General features: G+C 40.8%; 1 long non-coding RNA gene across 1 annotated transcript; it reads right to left on the reverse strand.

Moving 5' to 3' along the window:
• Positions 1–10669: 10669 nt before the first annotated feature.
• Positions 10670–12454, reverse strand: LOC113026798 (uncharacterized). Its single transcript, XR_003272955.1, has 3 exons — positions 12426–12454; positions 10806–10841; positions 10670–10735 (listed from the first exon to the last, which is right to left on the reverse strand). It is a non-coding gene; the product is annotated as an uncharacterized LOC113026798 (long non-coding RNA).
• Between the last annotated feature and the right edge of the window lie 3194 nt (positions 12455–15648).

Here is a 15648-nt window from a genome sequence, read left to right on the forward strand (position 1 = left end):
CATGCTGGTGCTGATGGTGATGTCTTCATGGCAACTGCTGTTGTGATTTGGCGCTACGTAGATAAAATTGAATTGAAAAACACCATTAATCCTCTTCTTTCTTACTAATCCTACGCAGTTCCTCATGTACACGCTTTCCTCCATCCATCCTCCTCCTAATTTTCTTCATTCATGAGCTCCTCAAAGTACTTCTTCCTTCTTCTTAACTTGCTCTCTTCATTCAATACATTTCAAAATATCTTTATTGTTAATCACCCTAACTTCCTTTCCACCATGACCTCCTTCCCTCGTATCAACACAGTTCCTTTGCTTCTTCCTTAGGGTTCAACCTCAAATACAACAAACTATAAGCCATGTCTTTTGCCTACTTTCTCTTTGCTGTATGCCTTCATTCTAAGTACTCCTGTCTACTTTCTTCACCTCTGTGCCTATCCTAGATTTTCTTTGGTCTTTTCCTGTGCTTCTTTATTTCACAACCAGGTGTCCGTGTCCTCTTTCCTCTGTCCAGAGGATACACCTTCTTGGCAGTTCCCCTGTAATCTGCCAGCTTTTCCCTACCACCTGTCTCAACTCCTCCCAGAACCCTGGACAATGTTCTTCCTTCTTCAACTTCAACCATTTAATTCTTGGCCCTGCTGTCACCTGCTTCCTGTTTTTGATGTCCAACATCATTCTAACATCCTACCAATTCTCCTTTGAGACTACCTTGTGTCGTATTGCTTTCAAATTGCACCTTACGCATGAGCCCAATACGTGGACTTTTCTCCACTTCATATCTCATCCTGTGTTCCTCCGTCTTCTTAAAGTACATGTTCACCACAGCTGTTTCCACCCTTTTCAGAAAGTCCACCACCAACTAGCCTTCTGCCTTTCTGCCCTTAACACAATACCTGCATACCTGTATACACATCCACTGATGTCTGCTCCAATCACCCCACTGGGAACATTCTACTGCTTCATTTAACTTCAGAATTCATCCATGTTTTCAAACTGACATCCAATTTGTGGGTCAATGACAACAACCAGCTTCAAACCTCCACACCACTTTTCACATACTCTTACTTTAAGATTACCACTACTCGATTTCTCTGCCCATCTTGTTCTACCATGGCAGTGGTTCCCAAACACATATTACGTTACTTTCTCTTCGAGTGAATCAACAAACGGCGAAATGAAAAGCCGAACAACAACAATGCTGTTTTTTTTAAGAGAGTCTTAGCTTACATGTGTGTTTGTTTCATATTTTCAGTTGTTTCCCTCCACGGCTAAACAAAGCACTCTAAATTGGTTTCAGTAATGTACTGATATACAAGAATAGACATAAGGAGCTTCTTTCAAAGAAAAAACTCAGGTAGATGTTATTTTATATATTATGTTTTGTATGTTGTTCAATATATTTCTATGCAAAACAAGAGGAGTTTCAATACACAGCAGTATATTCACAGTTTAAATCAGATATTTACACACACTTTAGGGAAAAAACATAAAAACTTTTTTTTTTACTGTTAAACATCAATTTAGAGTAAACTTGGTTGTTTTAGATGAATAAATATTGAAATATCTTTTGAATTAGTTAAATGTCAGAATAAAGAGAGACAGAGCTTCTATTTTTTATCATTTTCATCAAATGTAGGAGTACATGTACACTAAGTTTATTGTTAATTAATAAGAAAACTCCAGACGATTCCATTCTGAGCTGAAGAAGCTTCTGATTGGTTAGTAGAGTCCATGTGAGTAAATTGGTGGCACAGCTGTGGATGCATATAAGGCAAAACACAGAGCCTGTTTCTGTGACATGGGAAAATCAAGAGATGTCAACCAAAACACCAGAAAAAGAATTGTGGAGCTCCATAAGTGTGGCTCAGTTTGAATACAATTTGGTGCCGTTTACAATTAAGAAATACAGATAGTTTCTCTCTTTACTCTTAAAGTTAACAAATATGTTTTTTATATTTATCAATCTAAAAAAATAAAAATTTAGTCTGATTTGATGTTACAATTAAAAAAAAGTGTTTTTATCTGAAGAGTTTGTAAACATCTGGTTTCAACTGTATATTTGATGATGTTGGTGTTTGGCTTGATTGTCAGCACAGAGAGGGAGAGAGAGGAGAGGAGAATGAGGACAGAACAGAGATGGAACAAGAGCAGGTGAGACACACATGTTAGTCAAATGGCTGTTTGCCCAAACTCACCAGAACATGTATCTAGTACCTAGTGTAACTTTTTAGATACCATTTGTGTCACAGTCCTGGGTCATTTCGACCCAGTATTTTGAGTTTTTCATGTTTTGGTTGGCTTTTGTATTTTTGGTTATTTTCTTGATTTCTTGTCAGGCTATGATGATGATGATTATTAATAAGTATGTTCCAGCTTATTCTGGTTTAGGTTTAGTTCTGCCTGTGCAAAGTCCGTGTTTTCTTAGTCGGCGTCTTTGTGTATTGTTTCCTGTTTTATTTTGAAGGGTTACATCTTATGTCAGTGTGTCTAACTTCGCTCCCCCTGCCTCCTTAGCCCTAATCTCTCCCAGCTGTGTCTCCCTCCTGTTCTCCATTCCCTGATTACTCCCCTGTGTATATAAGCCCTGTGTTTGCCTTTGCTCAGTGTCGCGTCGTACCCTCAGATCCTGCCTGTGTGTGGTTCTGTTTTCAGCTTTCATTGTTAGAGCACTTATGCAAATATGTGATGTCTTGATGAATCAAGCAGATATTTGAAGTTTACACAGCACCATGAGCTCGCATGAAAATATCTTAAAAGTTTATTTTGTGACCCAGAAAGAGTAATATGTCAAACTCTGCCACTCTGTGTTCCTCCGCCACTGCCTCGTTTGAGTTTTGGACGAAATGCCAATCAGCCAATCAGATATTTTTGCATCCAAGTCTGTGATTGGCTGGTTTTGTGGCACAAATATAACGGTGTGCAGAAAGAGTTGAGCACGCACGGGCAGAAATGTTGAGAGCGCGAGCAACACATTGGGAGTGAGCGCAAATGCAAAAACTGAGCGAGATGGGCTGCTATTGTGTGTGTGTGTGTGTGTGGATAATAGCAAACACTGAAATACGTTTTTTGCACGCAGCAATCAATTTTGTTCACTCAAATTTAGCTTTTCTTGGCTCAAAATAAATTTCTCCTCAAAATGCAACACTTGCACCTGCAAACTTTTTTTACATGCGCTCAAATTTTTTTTTACGTGAGCCAATCCAGCACTCCGTGGCTCCCATGCCACTGTCTGTTTCCGCTGGCAGTTCAGGAGAACTGTTTCAGCCATCCGCCTCTGCTGGAGGGTCCGAGGGGCCGGTTCAGCCACCTGTTTCCGCTGGAGGGGCCGGGAGGCCCGTTCAGTCGTCTTCTGTTTCAGCTGGGGTTTCAGGAGAACCCAGCCACCATCAAGTCTCGTCATCTGGGGGTTCTGGAGAGCCGGCCAGCACATCCTCGCGTCCGCTGACGGCTCCGGGGAGCACATTCAGCCACCTCCTGAAACATCACCATCTACAACTTCCACACCGTCGCCTGCAACGTCTGGTCCTGGTCCTTCCTCGTCTGGTCCTGCGGTTGCCACACCGCCGTCTGATCCCGCTCGGCCTGTACCACCTCGCCTTTGCCGGCCGCTTTCCAGGCCTCTAGTTGGATGTCATGGCCGTCGCTGGCTTCCGCGTGGCTGGCCTCCGGACTTGTTCTGTCGCCACTGCTGGCTTTGCAGTCGGCCTCCGGACCTGCTCTGTTGCCGCCACCGCCTTCCGCGTGGCCGGCCTCCTGATTTGATTCACCTGCGTTGCCGCCGCTGCTGTCCACACGGCTGGTGTTCTGGGAATCAATCCTACCTGACAAACCATCCTACCCGTTGTTTCTACGCATGTGCACAACACAAAATTCAGTGGCAAACCATCCTACCTTTGTGAATATGAGCTAGAAATATACTCTGACAGGTAAAATTACGTGCCAAACCATGCTAGCTTTGCGAATGTGACCTACAAGCATACTTTACCGGGTAAAATGAAGTGGCAAACCGTCCTGGTTTTATGAATATGAGCTACAAGCACACTCTCATGGGCAAAGTTAAGTGGCAAACCGTAATACCTACTTACATTTGTGCTGGAATTACTGTGACAGCAGAAATGTGCATAAACTACTCACGGTAGGACGTTTTGCCAAAGTAGGACGTCTTGTCAGAACACCGGCTCCCTGAACTGTTTTGGATTTGGCTCATGTGCTGTCAACCTCCAGGTTGACTCCCTGAACTTTTTGATTTGTGGACTCGTGATGCATCTAGTTTTGTGTTGAACTGTATTTGTGTGTTTATGGACTCGTCTGGACCTGTTCTCCTTGTTTTTTTTGTTTTTTTTGTTTTGTTTCTGTTTGTGTGGGAGCCCCGTCAAAAAAACCTGTCCATTATGTTAGCAGTGTACAAGCATTCATTTTTTTTTTTTTTTTTTTTTTAAATTCATACCGCGCTGCCCCTGCAATGGCTTTGCACCCTAGGAGGGTTACAGCAGTGGTTCCCACTGTACTATGGTACCACGGTTAAAAGTTTGAATCCATATCCAATGCTCCGGGCCTTGCTTTCTTTTCACTTGGTCTCCTTTGCACACACAAAATCTCTACCTTTTCTCAATTACATCATCCCACTCTCTCCCTTTACCAGTCATAGTCCCTATATTTAAAGTCACCTATGCACTGCTGTCTTTCTTTCCCTATCTCCTCTTCCTTTGTCTAACAGTAAGAGTAGCACAGTTTCCACATGCATCTTGTTCTCCAGCCACTTTGATATTTAAATCCCAATCTTCTCTTCTCCGCTGTTTTTCTTTCCCTCTTTCTTTCTCCCCTTTCTTTTCCCCAGTCAAGTCTGTCCCGTATTTAGCAAGTGAAAATAAAATGAAATAAACAATAAAAGGTGAATAAAATAGACCATTACGGCAAGGCTGGGATGGTCCATTTGGTAAAGTAAATCCGTTGGGCATCTTTCTTCGCCTTTAGACAATAATTCTGATGGCAAAAGAGCCAAACGGGACAGGCAACAAAAAAAATAAAATAAAACAAAATAAAAAAATCCCAATCTTGATGATCCACATGTTTTGTTTGGCAAAGATTTAGCTTTGAGCACACTGGCTTGTGCCATTCTTAGCACTTAAACTACTGACAAAAAATAACTAAAATAAAAGTTAACAAATGTATACACTTGGCCTCATCACTCACTAGTTGTTGCTGATAGTCTGCATATTTTGGATAGTATGGTAATGAATCAGGTATTAAACTGCGACAATAAAAAGGTCTTTATAGTAGAAACTAATGGGCCCCACAGACACCCTCAAACTGGTCAGTCAACCCAACCTCACCAAGTCACATACTGAAATGTAATAATTACAACAGAAATAAAAATCCAAAATGCAAAGACTAATGAACCTGATAACGAATGCAGACACCATGTTAACACCAGGTGTGAGCAGATGTTTAGTTGGCTGAAGCATGGGAAAGCAGCTACCTTCTGGACTGCAGGGAGTCTGTTTTTAGTCAGGTCACACAGAAGATCTTGTGGCTGCTGCTGGGAATCCCACATCCCAGATTCAGGATGATTTATCACTAAACCCCTTGCAGCATGAGGTGACATCTGACTTCTTAATATTTTATTTTTTCACTCGGTGGTCATAGAAAAATCGGAGATTTAATTCTTTTTTAAATGTGAATACTCTGCCTTTTCAGTTTCATAAATCCTTTAACACAAAAAATATATATGTATAATGTATCTTTTAAAGTTAATATTTTACACCACTGCCACCACTCCTGAATCTTTAATGTCTAATCAGCTATTAATTTTTTATTGGCCTTTGCCCGAGTGATATATGGCCCATTCTGCTTCTGCTAAATCATGTGGTCAGAGACTTTAATGACCTGTGAGTGCCAAAGATGCTGCTGCTGTAAAAACAAGAACATCTCAAACACTTTATCACCTTGTCTTACACACACACACACACACACACACACACACACACACACACACACACACATGTGTTTCAATAAATTTTTTTCAGTTGATGGGAAATCCTTGACATCATGCAAGATTTTAAACTACTGGAAAATCACTGGGGTTATAAGGGACAGAAACGCATGCACACACTTTGTGTATGCACAAAGTGTGTGCATGCGTTTCTCTCAGCAGACTGAGAGACAGCTTCTTCCATCAGGCCATCAGACTGCTGAACACGTCATAGACACCTCACCTTCACTACTGGAACTCCAACATTATGCACTCCATACTGTACAGTAATGCCACTGTTTTGCACATGTCTCAACTCTGTAAATTTTTATATATTTTATTTATTGTTTACTCTATTTAATTTGTAAAATATGTGTACACACACACACACACACACACACACGTACAAAAATATTTAGTATACACATCCAGAAATGCATATACTATTATATATTGTACATATATATATTAGTTTCAGATGTGGCCATTCTTGCATTTTGCTTGTTACATTATTGTATTTTGCACAACTCTGTTGCTTGTGAAGCTCGCACACAAGAATTTCACTCACATGTGCTGTACCAATGTACCTGCACATGTGATGTGACAATAAAAGTGATTTGATTTGATTTGATTTGCTATGGTGTTTAGTCTGGTTTAACCTGTTAAGGGCAAAAATGTAAAGAAAAATTCTATCAAACCCTGTAATCATAGTTTTCCTACTCTTTTTAAAGCATGGGGCGGTGGCGTGGTGGTTAGCCCTGTTGCCTCACAGCAAGAGAGGTTCATTGCTGATTCTAATTGATTCTAAATTGGCCATGGTGTGAATGTGAATGGTTGTCTGGACAACCCTGTTGACTTATACTCCCCAAGTTCCACTGTAGGTTTCTGTTTCATTTTTAGGGGTTTTATGATGCAGGAAATGTTTGCATTTTCTGCATTTGAATATACACATTGTTGGGAAGCACTAATGCAGAAAAATGTTTGTAAGTTAAGCTGGGCATACACTGTGCAATCCAGTCGCGCGATTCAGCTCCTGCTCAAACTGTATGATTGACTTGACGCAGGGGTTAGAAGTTCGTAGGTCACGATGCAGGGTCTCACACTATACGGCCCGATGCTCTGATGCGACCTGAGTGCTCAAACTGTGCCTCCATAACATGAAGGTTATAACAGAAAATCTGTCGCTCGCTCTCCCTCTCTTTCTTTCACTCACACAGACACACCACCACCATCAACTTTGCTAAATTGATAATGGAAAAACATTGATCAAGCAGCTGTGATTGAGCAGTAATGTAAATCCAACTATTTTCACGGTTGTTGTGGTCGTGATAATTTTGTGAAGCCACATTGAAAAGGCTCGGATGAGCTTTCCAAAGTTCTACAAGTTGTGCCTCCATCGCTTGTGTCCAAATCACAGGCTGCACTGCTGTGCTACTCCGTCTTTTTGACCGACGTTCATGTGTTTGCGCGTGCGCAGTGTGAGCGGCTGCGGCGACACCCTCACGACGGTCAGGAAATCCTCCTGACCAAGCATTGATGATCGGGAGCTGGTCGTTGTAACAGCCACTATGGTGTGGTGTCCCTTTAAGACACCCAAGTCGAGGGTTGATGGTGTCATCAGTTTGTGCCACTGCTCTCTCGCTCTGGGACTATGAGGACACGTGCCTTCACGCTCGTGCTTAACGAGAGACGGACTTATGTTTTCTTTTCCAGACCCTTTTTTTTGTTTTGTTTGCAGCGCTTGGGTTGTATGAACGCTGGGCATTTTGTTGTTGAGCCGCAGCCGTTCAGCCGGGCTTTTATATGGTTGCTGAAGAATGCGTATTAAAGAACCACCGTGGATTACTGATACCAGTGTGGGTGTGTATCCTTCCGCCTAGCCTGCTAGGTGTTTTGCCGCCTCTTCTCAACCACACAACACAACCCAACGTTACAAAATGGCGCCCGAACATCTTCTCTTGGACCTCAGTATGCAGTATCTTCGAGCATCTGATGATTGGTACATAAAAAGGTACGACGCGGCAAAGTGGCTGTCCGCCATGTTTCGCGGGAACGGACCAGGCTGGCCTGGACGAGGACGTCAGGAGGATCAAAGGGTCGCGGTGGTGCATTTCCATGGCAACGACTGGAGCTGCTCCAGCATGGTTTGTGGACTGTGGCGCCGTTCTCTGTTTGGCCTCTTCGTCGTGGCTCCATTGGATGTGCGTGGACCTGCGTTTCCCGGGCGTGGGTTCGATGCAGCTTTGCCATAGTTCCTGAATTTGAATTTTTTTTTTCTTATGTATTTCGTATTGGTTACTGTTGTAACATGACTGTTGTTTGGGTTTTCTACAGTACTTTCTGGTACTGTTTTCACATATTATGCTGTCTGTTGCAAGTTTGTGAAGTAGAAGAAACGCAATGAAAGAAAAAGGGAATTTCATTCTGCAATTGTCCTGGCTATCCTAAGTTTATTTTCTTTCTTTAACATTTGTTTAAATGGATATTCACCATGTGGGACACTGTCATGTATGCCAGTTTGTCAATATTGCACTGTACATTTCCCTGTTTTGGTTTTAACTTCTTATCCTGCTGACCATGTATGGAGGCTGGTTAAGTCTGGACTCTGGACTGTACCAATGCTGTACAGGTGTGTAACAATTCCTCCACGACCTGCTTACTACCTAAAGTAGCTATGTGTGGTGAAAGGGGGTAGCGGGAGGAGGGTCACCTGGGTCCGGCTGAGGGCAGCTTTTGTTTAACCCGGGGGGAATATGTAACAGCCACTATGGTGTGGTGTCCCTTTAAGACACCCAAGTCGAGGGTTGATGGTGTCATCAGTGTGTGCCACTGGTCTCTCTGCTCTCTCTCTCTGTGATGGTGTGGACATGTGCTTGCACGCTAGTACATGAGGAGGGACGGATTTTATGTTTTACCTCTCCAGACACCTTTGTTTGCAACGTTATGGGTTGTACGAACACTGTGCGCTATGTTTGTTAAGCTGCAGCCGTTCAACCGGGCTTATATGGTTGATGAAGAGAAGGTATATTAAAGAACACACTGTGGAATCCCCAACGCCAGCGTGAGTGTGTATTCTTTTGGCTACCCTGCTAGGTGTTTTGCCGCCTCCTCTCAACCACTAAACGCAACCCGACGTTACATCGTGTACTATACGATGCACGACGCACGATGAAGGCCAAACTCGGGCCGATCACCAAAACGGTCGCACGACTCAAAAATCGGCTCAAAATGAACAGTCCGGGCACCTTCCCTACCATGTTCAATCATAACATCAAAAATATTCAATTTGGTTTGGGCAGGCACACACCTGAGATGGAACTTTGATCATCCAAACACACGTAAAAAAAAGTAAAATTATTTCATACCATACAAATTTGAGTGCTAGACAGTAGTTAACCCTTTAAGACCTAGCATAGAACCAAGTCCGCCAGAGCTTATATTATATTTTTACATGCTGTAGTGCCATTTTTGGGAGCATTTCAAGTTGATATACATCAATATAACCATTATAGCCCAAATTCTAATAATATGTCTGCATTAAGTGCATAGTAATTACATAAAATGCAAAAAATGCAATAAACTACAAAACAAATTGAAAATCGTGGTTTTTTTTAACATATATTTCTAGCTAGAGAAATTTAAGAGGCTTATCCCTCAAAACTGTAAATGCAAAAATAGTTTCCCACCACAGGAAATTTATTTTAAGTGTTTTCATAGTTATATTTTTGAAATACACCAATTTTCATATACTGAAGGAAAAACGAAAATAAATATTATAATGAAAATTTGCAAAAAAACAGCATGTGTATCAAAATAAACTATTTCCAGCAGTGCAATATAAGTCCTAAGCATCCCAGAAACGATACAGAAAGTCATAAAGTCAAACATAACTTTTAAAAACACAAGTATAGGCTCATAAGGCCCTGATGGTAAAAAAGACTACATTTCCGCAAAATGACGTCACTTCTGGTTTCGGGCAGGTCATGGTGGACATGCGATAGTTCGCGCTGATGGACGTAGGAAGTGTTACAAACCGCTGATCGGATCGGCAAAGCGTGTTTCTGGAATATTATGTTTGTTGTTGCTGCAAGTGCTTTTTATGCAGTTTTTGCAAAGCTTTATGTGGAAGGGGACTGTGACCTAGGACAAGCTGATGGCATAAGATGTAAGTACAACTCCTCCGGTATCATATGCAAAAAAAATTATTGCGCTAGCTTATGTGCCCGCTCCGACCGGCTTTAAAGGGTTAATAGCAATATTGATCACTTTATTACCCAGTTGTCTTCGCCCGATGTATAGTGTTCTTTTCCACAGATGTGTAATATCAGAAACAGTTCTGTATTCTTTGTGGAACTCCTCCTTACTCCACCTGGTCCCGTCAGAATGGCAAAGAGTGAACTCACTCCCCTCAGTACGCTCTGGCCAGAAGTGTTCTTTGCCTATGGTAATTAAATTATCATATGTTTCATGGCCTTGCAGAATGATTCGAGGTGGAGCTTCGTCCATTATTAACTTCTGGTACTGTCCACACTTTCTCAGAGTTCTTGGCTTCCACTCCATGGGAGCCAGTCTGACCTAGCATCAAGGAAAAAAAAAAGAAAGTTATTTTTTAATATATTGCTGACAGTCATACACGTAGCTTCAATTTTTAACTAACCTTCAATAATGATTTGCCATGGTCCAAACGTTTATCATTCAATGGAAACTGCCTTTTCTTTACTTGAGGCTGTAGTAGTTTCTTGGCTTTACCAAAGGCCTCTGCTGCACCTGTAATGGATGAAGCAAGCAAGTTCTATATTACAATTGATCTTAAAGCAAAATAATTGGGTTTTCTTACTGAGAAATTCATTGCCACGTGTTGAAGTAGTGTCATCTGCAATATAAATAGGGCAGTGATGTGAAACGTGGTTTATAGAATTCTACTACAATAACAGACTACTGCACAGTCATCTGCTTTCAAAATGTATTGCATCTATAAATAAAGTAGTTAAAGTGAATTGTTAAATGTTGTCATTTTTATGCTTACCATCTAATCAAATCAAATCACTTTTATTGTCACATCACATGTGCAGGTACATTGGTACAGCACATGCGAGTGAAATTCTTGTGTGCGAGCTTCACAAGCAACAGAGTTGTGCAAAATACAATAATGTAAACAGGCAAAATATACGAATGGCTAAATCTGAAACTAATAAATATATGTACAATATATAATAGTATATGCAAAAAAAAATTAAAAAACATTTCTGGATGTGTATACTAAATGTTTTTCTACGTGTGTGTGTGTGTGTGTGTGTGTGTGTGTGTGTGTGTGTGTGTGTGTGTGTGTATACACATATTTTACAAATTAAATAGAGTCAACAATAAATAAAATATATAAAAATATACAGAGTTGAGACATGTGCAAAACAGTGGCGTTACTGTACAGTATGGAGTGCATAATGTTGAAGTTCCAGTAGTGGAGCTGAGGTGTCTATGAAGTGTTCAGCAGTCTGATGGCCTGGTGGAAAAAGCTGTCTCTCAGTCTGCTGGTACGGGACCGGATGCTGCAGAACCTCCTTCCTGATGGAAGCAGTCTGAACAGTTTATGGCTGGGGTGACTGGAGTCCTTGATGATCCTCCCTGCTTTCCTCAGGCAGCGCTTCCTGTAGATGTCTTGGAGGGAGGGAAGCTCACCTCCAATTATCCGTTCAGAGCACCGCACTACTCGCTGGAGAGCTTTGCAGTTGTAGGCGGTGCTGTTGCCATACCATCTCTACATTGTTTCAAACTCTGTGATCAAAGGAATTCCTTTGTCCCCCTCCCCAGCTTCTCGAGGTTCTGGGGGGAGGCTGTAGTGTTTTATCACAAGCACAACCCTTGTGAAGGTTTGTTTGATGTTTGGTAAGCTTCCTGCCCTTTTTATGGCTTCACTGTGTTGTTTATGGTGAACCAATACAGGAATTGAACCATATATTGGGTGTGGGGGAGATTACCCCCTTTATGACCAAGGATGTTGTTAGAAACAGATGTGATCAGGAAGTCACGCACACAGAGAGACACACACACACACACACACACATTCTTGCACATGTGCTTACACGTGCACACACACATGCAGTGCCTTGTCTTTGTAACCAAGCGGGGTTTTACGAGGGGAGGTGTTTGTGTAAACTATTGTAAACTATTGTTTATTGTAACAGTTTTTTCAAGAAAAGGCAGCGAGCGGAAGCCGGAGTCGGGGTCATTTGTGATAGGATTCGAAGTGTGTTCCCGAGATACCGACGAAGCCTCCCTTGCGCAAGTAAATCGATCGATCGTTGTTGCCTTATTTTTTCCTTCACGGGAATAAGTCTCTGAGTCAGCGGGCTCTGAGTTTAGACTCTACAAAAGCGGTTAGTCAATCATAACCTGCTAAGCATATCATGTTAAATAAAGGAGATTATTTTACATGTTGTTCAAAAGTATCAAAACCTACCTGATTTTTCTGCTGTCAGGAGCTTTTTTACATTGTTATCAAAGCCTTTTTGGGTAATCTCACCTTCAAATTAAATTTTAAAAGGGTAAGGAGTTACAGATTGACTGTAGGAGCCAGATCCTACATGACTATCTAACTTTTCAATTGCAATAAAGTCTTTTAATTTTGTGAGAAATCCATCTTTTGTCAATTTTTTTTTTAAATCAGGCACTCCGACAATATCAGAAAGTAATAAATATATACGTCTTTTAACATGCATATTAATTAAGAGAAGTAAATAGGAATACCATACAATGTTAAATAATTAAAGCACGATATTGTCAGGGTTTTTTGCAGTTAAAAAAATGAACTTGCAAGCATTACAAAAACATTTAATAAAGTGTTTGATTACCATTTTCAAGGTGTTTTTTCAGCTGCTCGTAAGCTTTCAGCTTGTCCATTTGTTGAAACGTATACAAAACAATTTCTAAACAGTTTAAATTTAAATGACATTTCACCACCACTGTCGCTAGCTAGAATGACTTAGCCAGACAAAAATAGTGCTGATTTGGTTTCGTACAAAACTAGCTTTCCTTCTCTGATATGTAAGTTTCACAACATAACCGCAATGTAATATAACACAACTGTGGTAAAAATATGGACAAAAGGGAGAAAAAGTTAAACTTACCTTAGGAATCTGAACCGTGGTAAAACTCCGGTGAGGTCAATGACGTTACACTCTCCCACTGTCACACGTTGATGACGTATTTGGAAATCAATTCGGGTGGGACATGACAACAGTGCCATCTTTTCATTCTTCCTATTCTTTTATCTCTACTGGTTGGCCCTGAAGTAATAAAGCAAAAACCTATGTCACAAACAACAACTTTCCTGATGTATGACCTTGACTAGAAGTCAGGGATGTCAAATTCTGGCCCTCATGGACCCCTATCATGCACGTTTTAGATGTTACCTATACCAACAGAGCCAATTCAAATCAAATAATCCCCAAACACCTAGTTGTGCAGAAGTCTGTAAATGATTCTTTAAATCAGCTGTGTTGACGTATGGAAACATCTGAAACCGGGAGGACAGGAGCCTTGAGATCCAGAACTGCACATCCCTGCACTGAACATGGCACAGGGGGGATTTACACTCTATTCATAACATGGAGCTGGCAGATAGGATAAGTAATGAGAGGAATTAGATAGACCGCACAGTGTAGTGTAAGTGCTGCGTTATGGTAAACTTTAGTAATATTGATGTATAAAGAACAACACTGGCTGATGATGAAGTACAGTCAGCTGGCATGGTGACACTGCCAGTATTAACCTGCAACCAAATCTGCAGCTCCACACAGCAATGTTACGACTTGGATTATATCTTATAACCAGAGATGGGCAATAACGCGTTACTGTAATCTGATTACTTTTTTCAAGTAACGAGTAAAGTAAGGGATTACTATTGCAAAAACAGTAATTAGATTACCGTTCCGTAGGAACGCTGCGTTACTAAAACCGTGATTTTTTTTTGCGAGAATGTCTCACGACAGTGACGTAAGCGAGTGCGCCGTTAGTGACAACAGCTGTGTGCAGATCAACAATGGATCACATATCGATTGTGGGAGAGAGTATGAGCGTGCAGCGTTTAAAGCGTGAAAGTATTGACCTTACTTTGAGTTTGATTCCATAAAAAGTGACAAAAACATTAGTGTCCGTTGTGCGTGGGAAGAAAACTTGTTTTTACAGCGAAAAAAACCCCTCTAAACTTCCAAGCAAGCACCGAGTGTGCTACCACGTAATGGGAAAATCACAGAGAAACTCGCGGATTCTTCCACTGACCGCGGCACACCTGCACCAGGGCAAACCTCCGCCTACGCCACTCCTGCTTTACAGGTGAAAATAGAGCAACAGGACTGGTAGTCTTTGATTTTATTTATTTTCTGCTGTGTTTTACTTGCATCTATTTGAAAGACTTTTGTGTAAACACAAACAAAATATTTTATTTTATGTGCTTGATGTGCAGAAAATAGGTTTAAATGTTAAACTAATTTCTTCAAGTCAGAGAATGTTGCATATAATTACATTTTTGCTTGATGCATAAAGTTAAAAGATTAAAACTAATAAAACAAGTTTAAAAAAAGGAGACTTTTCCATTTGATTACATTTTGTATGATGGATTATGCAGAAAAAGTAGAATTGGGCTGAAAGATTTATTGCTTTATCACCTATTCAGGTTGTAAGTCGTGTTTTTTAAAAGTAACTAAGTAACTAAATGATTAATTACTTTTGAAAATAAGTAATCAGTAAAGTAATGGGATTACTTTTTTGGGGGAAGTAATCAGTAATTAGTTACTGATTACTTTTTCAAGTAACTTGACCAACACTGCTTATAACCAGTGTTGGGTAAGTTATTTTAAATTAGTAACTTAGTTACATTACTAGTTACTTCTATCAAAAGTAACTCAGTTACTTCAGTTACTCGTTACTTTCAGAGTAACTAGTTACTAGGGAAAGTAACTTTGGTTTTACTCAGAATTCTCTTGTTAATGTGTTGCTTCCGTAACTGGATACCCAGCAAGATTGCCAGTCTTCTACTTGCCACAAGTGCATTGTGCCACCTACCAATAGAAAGGAAAAAATGATGTGCACATTTCCATGAGAGAAATCCCACACCTGATTCTATCCTAGCCTGCTTTTTACATCCAACACAAAAACTGCAGTCGTGGTTCTTTCGATTGTACTCACAACTCGAAAATTCTGCCTTCTGAATAGGAAGATGTAGGTAACACCAGACTGCAGATGAGCTGCATACAGAGCTGGACTGGGACAAAAAAATCGTCCCGGGCATTTTGACTAGAGACCGGCCCACCATTATAGCAAAAATCATAAAGCCTTTGAATGAAAATAAACACTGTTGTGACAGTGACGTACACTGTTCTGATGGTATGCATCAATCTATGAATTGTTTGTTGCAAGACTCAGATAATTATTTTTTTTTAAAGTGAGACATTTTAAATGAGAATAAGAAAGTATTTCTTTGTGCCCCCCTTTCCCTTTTAATGCCCTACATGGACCCGGGCAACACTTTGCTAGACCCGCCCCTGCACAGTTACCAGCTGTCAGCTACTTAGAAAAGGATCCTGGTGTTATTTGTCTCTCAGAAACAGTTCATAACTTCCCTTCAACTCATTCATGTCACCTAAAAGGTAAACCTGTTTCTCCATCACCTGTTCAGCTCTGAT

Source organism: Astatotilapia calliptera, chromosome 1, assembly GCF_900246225.1.
Source record: "Astatotilapia calliptera chromosome 1, fAstCal1.2, whole genome shotgun sequence".
Classification (NCBI taxonomy): domain Eukaryota; kingdom Metazoa; phylum Chordata; class Actinopteri; order Cichliformes; family Cichlidae; genus Astatotilapia; species Astatotilapia calliptera.